Genomic DNA, 9384 nt, shown 5'->3' with positions numbered 1-9384 from the left:
CTTGGATTATGTCGCAAATGGAAGAGGTCAAAAGGCTTTATGCTTCTGCAGCGTGAGGGAATATTCCCTTCAAGAGGAATTTGCCCCTGACCCTCTCATTTTCTTTATTTTTCCTCTTTATTTGAGATAATACCACTCACGGTCTGAGCAAAGAAAGTCAATAAGTTTCACCTTAGTTCAAAACCAAAGCTAGTCATTAAAGAAAGAGAGAGAAAACATACTGATCAGAGTAATGGTACAATGAGGGCGCGTAAGCTGCAGTGACTTACCTTTGCTAAAAGTAGATCCGCAGTGGGAGAGATAGAATGGAGAAATCTCATTAAATACACTTCTTATTTTCTTGACAAACTTTAGTTTCTTTTATTGTTACAGGCATAGAATTGGCTTTCTTTACATATCAAACTGAGAAAACTGTAGGCGGCAGGGCGCCGCCAGCAAACTTGGGCCCCATGACAAAAAAAATAAATTGGGCCCCATACTAGTACAATTTCTTGAGTCTATTTGACCCATAAAATGCATCAAATTTTAAAGGCTTGCAACTGCCTTGCTTTCTTTGATACTAGGACAATATTTATTGCTAGTGAATTTTACATGCAACAGTCCGCATGCTGTATGCAAATAGATCACTTACACTTTATTAAATTAGTTTTAGATACTGAAATGTCTCTTTCCACAAGCAACAATCATAGACAACATGCAAAAATATAAATAAAGCAATCAAGACTTCTCAAAAAAATATGTAGTTGCATTTCTTTAAAGTTGCAGAATGGTTCTTGGGATAATCTGTTTAAGCTGGTGCCGAGAGAGACTCATCTAGCCACTAACTAGCTACTAACCAGATGGCATGCGCTTTTTCAGTTAATGGAGCAATCAACTGAGTAGCCCAGTAGCTGCATAACTCCAAGAACCACATCTGTTAACAGCATCTCTCTCTCTAACAACTTGAACTTGTCATCAGGCTAGATTAACTTTCTAAACTCTAAGCTCCAATGGCATTGTTTATATTAATCTCTAAGATAACCACGAAAACCTCCAAAACTCTAGAACTATGCACCATTGGTTTTATAATCATCAAAAGAGCTCTAATTAAAAGATGACACCAGTAACTTGACTGTTCACAACTCGTCTTAGAATTTTCAATGCTTTTTTATTTTAGTAAGCTTTTAGAAAGGTTAAACTACAACAAGAATTCCAACAATCAATAGTGATAAATTCAAAACACATACTCAAAATCAACTTTCTGTCCTTAACCACAACCACTAATACTAGGAGAGGCTTTGGAGGCAGTTCACTCATACCCCAGAGTCTTTGTTTCTCCGTAGCTCTTGTGTGCGGTCCCTCATAGATCTTCAGTCTGTGCGCCTGCTGACTTTGACTATGCGCTTTCTTCCTCTTTTCAAGGTCTTTTATACCTTTTCATCCCATGGTTGGGTATGGCAAGATATTCTGTGACTTCTTACCCATATTACTTACCGTCCTTGGTGACTCACTTCTCCTTTTCAACTGCCATCTGGAGCTACTCCCTTAAATTCACCCTTGCCCATGTTTTCGGTTCTGCTTTCACTGTGGTCAGAATCCTCTTAGCTTTTATCAACTTTCCTCCTTTCTGCACTCCCTTCTATCCCTTAGCTGACTGGCACCTCTTATATTATTAGGTCCATTTAATTTCTTTTAATAAAAATATTTTTTAGTTCACAACGCAACCTCATATTTTTAATTATCAAAGAATCACCACTTCTTTTCAGTCATCATTCACCAATTCTAATTAATATAAACATTTCTTACATGAAACTGGGCAGAACTCACCACAATATGCCAGTTTGCACAAGCTACAAACTTCAAACATAAAGCTTCTGCTTTTGCCTGTAATCTAAATACCAACTCCAAGGTGGGACAGTTATTCAATACAAGACTCCTTCTTTTATGGAATGGTTTGTTGAAGGCTTCTTTAGTTAGGGTTGACTAAATAGATCTTTGTAGTGGGTAGAGGACGCTGTGATTTCTGCATTCTCAAAATCTTCTTTTCCAATTGTAGTTTGCTCATTGACATTTCCAGATGTGCACAGTTCATGAAGGTGGTGACAGTGGAGGGAATCTGACATTTTCTGTCTCTGCAAGTGCTTGACAATACCTGAGAAGCACTGACATTTGTGAAAGTGCCGAGCAGAGCTCTTGTAAGAATTTCTATTATGAGAAAGTGAGGTAAATTAGACATTATATCTGTGCAGTGATCTACTCTCAGAGGATATTAGCAGAAAATGACATGAAAAGACGAGTGACTGGGAAAGAGAAAACCAAGTACAGGAAGGAGGTAACAGAGAGAGGGGAAAGACATAAGCATAAAGAACAGAAGATAAAATACATACAACAGCCTAGTTGCAATTCTCAAGCGATTCATTGTGTGAAAGCGTCTACAGTCTTTTGCCTCTAAACCTCTTTCAACTGCAGCAGACAGCTCCCTGAAGTGTAAAAAGACTTCTGCTGTTGATCTTCTATGAAAAAGGTACAAACTGTTCAGTTCAAACAGGCCATTGAATAAAAATGACACATCGCTTGGAAATAAATCCACAAGTGCTTGTAGATTTAAACAGGCTCACAGAGAAAGAAGACACTCAACAAAGAGAATCAGAGTATAAATCCCATTTTTGTTGCACATCAAATCTGCAAAATTTCCACAGTAAAAAGATTTGATTTTTCTCTAAACTACGGAGAATACTAAGACAATGAATACAATCATGTTAATATCCAAGTTACTGAACATATGATAGATCAGTCTGATTGTTGAATTTTTTGTTTCACAACATTCCAAGATGGAGCAGAGAATATCAGATGATCAAGACAATCTTTGTGAGTGAAAATGACATTGAGGCAATTACTCAGCACAACAATTTTGTATAGTGTAGTGGTTGCAGTGATAGTGATGACGTCATAGTTTTGAGGTGATTTAAAGGAAATTTGGATGAAAACTTGGACTTTAGGTGCTGCAGGGCTGAGGGTTTAATCTTGGCCCCACAGGATTCCAGAAATCCTACAGAACATGTGGATGTTCCAGGGTGGAAGCTAATCTGTGTCCCACCACACAATGGAAGATGTCTCATTTTGCTTACAATTTTCTTACTGGATCACAAAGAGTCTCATCAAAAATTGTTATCATTAGTTTGGTCACAATCATATATGTCACTGTGGCTTTGCATGGTGCGGTGCCACTTCCATCTGATCTCTTCTTGCCCTCAGAAACAAAAACCCTACCTCTACCCTGCCTTCCTGCACGAAGATTTAACATGCTCTCAGAAAATGTCATGCTACACTTCCTGTTCTGCAGCACTGATATTTTGACATTGATCACCATCAAACTGTCAACAACATACATAGATGAGGCGCTGGGGTAGTAGGGAGGTGCTGTGGGATGATAACATGGTTTTCTTCATAAATGGTTTTCTTTCAACAGAAAATGTGCACTGAAGCAGGATTTACCACTAATTTGCAATTTTTTCTTTGCGGGAGAAAATTGAGATTAATGAGGTCTGTGGTTACTGTCACAGTAACCACAGGATGGATAATGGAAGTCTGCATAGCCAGCTGAAGTGCAGTGCTCACTGCTTTTAGTCACCCCGTATATAGAATAGAATAGAATAGAATAGAATAGAATAGAATAGAATAGAATATATATTATTGATCCCCAAGGGGAAATTGCTTATTTGTTGAAAGCTACTCCATCTTAGGTAATAAATACAAAGTTTGTAAAATATATATGTACCTAAGAGTGATAAGTTCAAAATGACTAGATATAAACAAATAAATAAATAACAAGCAATCACATGCAATATATTAATCAATAAATAACCTGTAAATAAGCGCAGAAAAAAATTGAGTCAATTAGCAAAGACTTGGGTGTTGTAAAGCCTGGTGGCAACAGGCAGAAATGACTTTCTGTGTCACTCTGTGATGCACACTTTGGCAAAATGAGTCTCTGGCTGAAGGTGCTCCTGTATCTGGCCAGCACGTCATGGAGTGGATGACACTCGTTGTCCAAGATGGCCTGCATTTTGGACAGGATCCTTCCTTCTGACGCCACTGTTGGAGAGTCCAGCTCCACTCCAACAATGTCACTGGCCTTCCGGATCATTTTGTTCAGTCTGTTGGTGTCCTCCGCCTTCAGCCTGCTGCCCCCACCCCAGCACACCACAGCATACAGGATGGTACTGGCAACCACAGAGTCATAAAACATCCTAAGCAAGGTCCGGCAAATGTTGAATGATCTCAGCCGCCTCAGAAAGTAGAGGCGACTTTGGCCCTTCCTGTAGACAGCATCAGTGTTCTTGACCAAGTCCAGTTTTTTTATCAATGTGGAGTCCCAGATATTTATAGTTCTCCACAATGTCCACACTGACCCCCTGGATGGTAACAGGGGTCACCGATGTTCTGATCCTCTTCCTCAGATCCACCACCTGTTCCTTGGTCTGTCACATTGAGCTGCAGGTGGTTCAGTCCACACCATGGGACAAAGTTGTCCACAGCAGCCCTGTACTCAGTCTCATTACCCTCTCTGATACAACTAACCACAGCTGAGTAATCTGAGAACTTCTGGAGATGACAGGTCTCAGTGCAATAGCTGAAGTCGGATGTATAGAGTGTAAAGAGGAAGGAAGAGAGGACAGGTCCTTGTGGAGCTCCTGTGTTGCTGATCACACTGTCTGACACACAGTGTTGCAGGCGCACGAACTGTGGTCTGCCAGTTAGATAGTCCACAAACCAGGACACGAAGGGGGGATCCACCTGCATCACCGTTAGTTTCTCACCCAGTAGAGCCGGACAGATGGTGTTGAATGCACTCGAGAAGTCATAAAACATAATTCTCACTGTGCTCGCCGACTGGTGAGTGTATGCGCGGTTCAGCAGGAAGATGATGGCATCCTCAACTCCAAGTTTGGGCTGATAGGCAAACTGCAAGGGGTCCAAGTGTGGTTGGACCAGAGTGCGGAGCTGCTCCAGGACGAGTCTGTCTAGGGACATGATCCTATCTACAGGATAATAGACAACATTTTGACTACAGTTACACTGTTACAGTTTAATAAAACAATAACATTTTATTTTAGCCCTATACTGTCCCAGCAGATTTCTATTTTTACATTGATATCTGAAAAGTGATTGAGTCTGAAAATGTGCTGCAAATATTTATTTCTCTCACATTCAGACTTGCTAAGCCATGAAAATCTAAAATCAACTTGAATCAAAGTGTTTATTGGTATTTATATCCACATTCAGTGTGTAAATCTAGCTTTGAACTCTGTTGATCCCTGGAGTCTGTCATTCCCAAGCTCAACATGGCCTTTACTCACTCTCAGACAAGGATTAAGAGACTAGCAGACAAACAGATTATTTCTCTCCAGACCAAACAGCAAGGGTTGGCTGATAGAATCACCAAATGTAACCCTTTTTCTTCAACGCAATGATTTGCAACTTTCTGGAAAATAATTGTGAATAGTGGAAAATGTGTCAGTTTTAATTATGCTTTTTCAAAAACATATGTGTTTAGATTTATTACGTTAAAGTTCTGATTTCCCAAAAGTTTTTCCAAAACAACCGCGAAAGCCTTGGGCAAGAAATCAGTTGCAACTACTGTGTCTTACTTTGTTTTTCACATTTAAATCATTTAAGGCTTTTCAATATATTAATCTGTCTTTTCAACGTATTTCCTCTTGATTAATTCTTATACTACTTGTGTGTAAACATTTGTGATATGACATAAAATTCATGAATATCTGAAAGAAAAAAGGATAAGTTGTCATAACCTCTCCCCCAACCCAAGTAAGTCAGCACCATTGTTATAATAAATTTTTTAATCTGTTATTCTTCTCTGTGTTTACAATTTTTGGTTAACATTTTGTATTCAGGAAACGTGAAGCATTTAGGATAAGAAGTATAATTTTATTAAGAAGAATAAGGTTGTTGTTAGGTTCTGTGTTTTGAGTTTGAGTTTCTTTCTGTGTAGTCCTGTTTTCTCCTGAGTCTCTGTGCTGTCTTGATTGATCCCAGCTGTGTCTCGTTCCTGTAATGACCCTCCCAGTGTATTTATTCCCACCTGTTGTCTGTATTCCTCGTTGGGTCCTCAATTGTTAGTTGTGTGTGCATCTGTCTTCCCCGTTGCTATCTGTTGTGGATTATTCATCATTAAACATTATTTCTACATGACATCCTGGGGCCGCCAGCGTCTATCTCACCACTCATGATTAGCACAGGGGGTAGAATTTCAATATGTTTATTCTTCTTCATGTTATTATTAATAATTATATTAAGTATTATATAACAATGACAATTAATAATATTATTATTAATTAATAATAGTAATAATAAAATAAGGACGTATCCCAGATGCAAAAAAATCCAAGAAGAAGTTGATGTCATCACACGCCACAGTTGCAACCCTTTGAGTGTGTAGTGTGTGACAAACAGTGATTCTTTCTAAGTGTTGTAATGATCACACTGGGATTGTTGCCACTGGCAGAGTCATATTGAACCATTAATAACTTCTAGAGGAGTTGGGAGAAAGCTGTGGTGCATGGCCTGATTAAGATGGAATCTGTCCTCCAAGGAAAGCAGTATGTCTTTAAAAATACTGGAATGATTAATTTAGTGTCAGCAATGTGTGATGTATCTTATATTAACCAGCGACTCAATAAAATGTGATGTGGGCTACTTGTAATCACAGTACCTTTTGGAATACAACAGAATTCTGCAGGGCATCATTTAGTACAAAGCCAAATTCCCCAGAACTGCTGCAATAATATTAAACCTCTAACAAAAATGATGTCTTAATTCTCCTGAACATATCTGTTCAACTAATTTCCCTTGAGAGGTAATACTCAAGAGGAATGATTTTTATTTTTATGAGAAAAAAATTGCATTAATAAACAAACAGTTTCAATGCAAACGTAATTTTTACTTTTGACTTCTGACAGTTTGAGGAGCTATCGACATTACATTTGTCCCCCCACCTGCAATGGCTGTGCCATTGCAGGTGGGGGGACCTGCAATGGATGAAAAAAACAAAATAAAAAAAAAATAAAAAAATAAAAAAACATGAATGTATGCGCTGGGTTTTTACCTTAGAATGGCCAACTCTCTGTTATTCCTATGTCAATTTGATACAGTAGGGGCTACATTTCCCATATCTGTGTCCTCTGTCACTTTTATCACCAGTTAAAACTGTTTAATCCGTTGTTAACATGTGGTAACCTGTTTTTCTGACCCACCTTTAAACGCAACATGAGCGCTACGACTCTCACGCTGGGTTTACAGCTGTGAAGGAGACCTGCTGCTGTACAGAGCTATGCAGGTGTGTTAGAATCATGGCAGCAAACCAGCAAAACACAAAGAACTTTTCACAGTTTTTCCCCAAACTAACCGACTGAGTTGAGTAAAGCTGCTGGATGCAGGTAATGTTAGTGTAGCCGGGTGGTAAATTTTGGTTAAATAATTGCACTGTTTCAAGGTGTTGGTTTTCTTTTATTGTTACAGTAGCAATGCTATTAAGTGATTTTGTTTCAGATATGTCATTTTATTTCCTATCTGTATGTTTTCACATTTAAATATGTTCAGGTAGTTGGTCTCAGGTGCTGCACATTTTGACCACCAGAGAGCAGTGTTTCAAAGTGATTACTGTTTCCCAAGACGGGGCAGGAAATGCATTTTGTTCTCTTCCGGTGTTGCTACGCTACGTGATGAACTTGGACGGGAACCGTATGTGATTTATCTGCAGGTCATAGTTTCAGCAGAAAATCGGTAATATATACATCACTTGTTGAAATATGTTTGTATGTTCTCATTCATGTGATAAGCAGTCAGTATTTTAATAAGATGGTGTATTTCTGAAACGGATGGTTCAGGGAGCCTGTCTGTGCGGTGCAGGGCGACCATTTACTGCACGTGAAAATAAGATGTGCGATCATCGGTGTTCTCCAGTATTAAGAGTGAACTGAGACATTACTGTCGAATGTAAGTGTTGATAAAGTGAGTCATATCACAACTCCATGCGCTCTAAATCAGTGTGGTGTAATGCAGCTCTCTGTATTTTGTTTGTGCAGCCAGAGGCCACTGCCGTATTTCTATTTCTTTTCTTTGACATATTGTATTTTCTTTTGAGATCTGCCACATTTCATGAATATTTACCAAATGTTTAGGTACATCTATACTATTGTTCTGATTTTTGAACAATAGTAAGGAACAAGACAGCTTTGTTCAGTCTGTTCCCACTGATTAAATATACTGCACACTAAGAACCCCAGTTATTGTGTCCTGTCAGGCTAAGTATTTCCCGGGCTACATTAGCTAAAAGATGACTAGCTAATATCAATACATCACCTTAAGCAGGGATGAAAGTAGGCGGGTACAGTCAGGTACTGTGTACCCCTAAAAGATTTAGCGGGGGTTCGCAGTACCTGCAAGAGAGGGGAGCGACTGTCTTCAGTAAAAAATCAGTGGGTTCACTGTGCAGCTGTGAGTTCACCCACTAATCAGCCGTGACTGATTAGTTTTTCAAGAACAATCTAAAACACAATCGGATAATAAATAACTTTTTTCCCCATTTCATATTGTTTCTGAACTGTTCGTGCTTTGCTAGAGCAACGGTGCGATATGTTGATTGCGGAAGGTTTTGAGTCGATCTCGGCATTAGGTGACAAACTGAACACCGCCAGGAGGCTGAGACCAGCACGTCCTCCTCTGATTGGCTTATCAAAACGTTCGTAACATTATTAAAGAACAACAACAAAAATAAATCAACAAAACGTGTTCAAATTAACGACCCAACAACAATAATAATCTCTGTAATTATTGTTTCAACAAGGTGTTGCGCAATTCTGTGCGTTTTGGTTCCATTACCAACATAACTAGCAGGGCAGAAGTTTAAAATTAACTAATCAACCACCGCTGTGTTCAGGGAGGCCTATTAATGATGCAAAATAAATATCAGGCCTGCAAACCTAATATGGTTACGGACTGAATGTTATGTTTTTAACGTAATCTCTGGTCGGCTTGTGGACAGCAGGGCCGAGCGCAAATCGTGACACCGCACCTACTAATGGCACTTCCGGTGGCAGGTGTGACACCTGCCACAAGTGCCACTGCTTTCGGGACTAGCTGCCAGTGCTTCCACTGCGTTCGGCAAATGGACTACATATCCCATGATGCTTTATTACTAGTAGAAGAAGAACTTAAAGACAGACGAAGAAGACAGAATTTAATAAGAGTTTTTTTTCCGCAGAAATACCTATGTTAGCTGAATTCCTACACTTTTTCGTATGTCATTATGTATGATTCGTTCATCCTATTTATTCACTAAAGTTCATCTGAATAATCCAGACGACTCCTTCCGTCTTTGAATTG

The sequence above is a fragment of the Poecilia formosa genome, unplaced genomic scaffold (assembly GCF_000485575.1).
Source record: "Poecilia formosa unplaced genomic scaffold, Poecilia_formosa-5.1.2 Scaffold575, whole genome shotgun sequence".
Taxonomy (NCBI): domain Eukaryota; kingdom Metazoa; phylum Chordata; class Actinopteri; order Cyprinodontiformes; family Poeciliidae; genus Poecilia; species Poecilia formosa.
Note: the sequence above shows the minus strand (reverse complement) of the source record.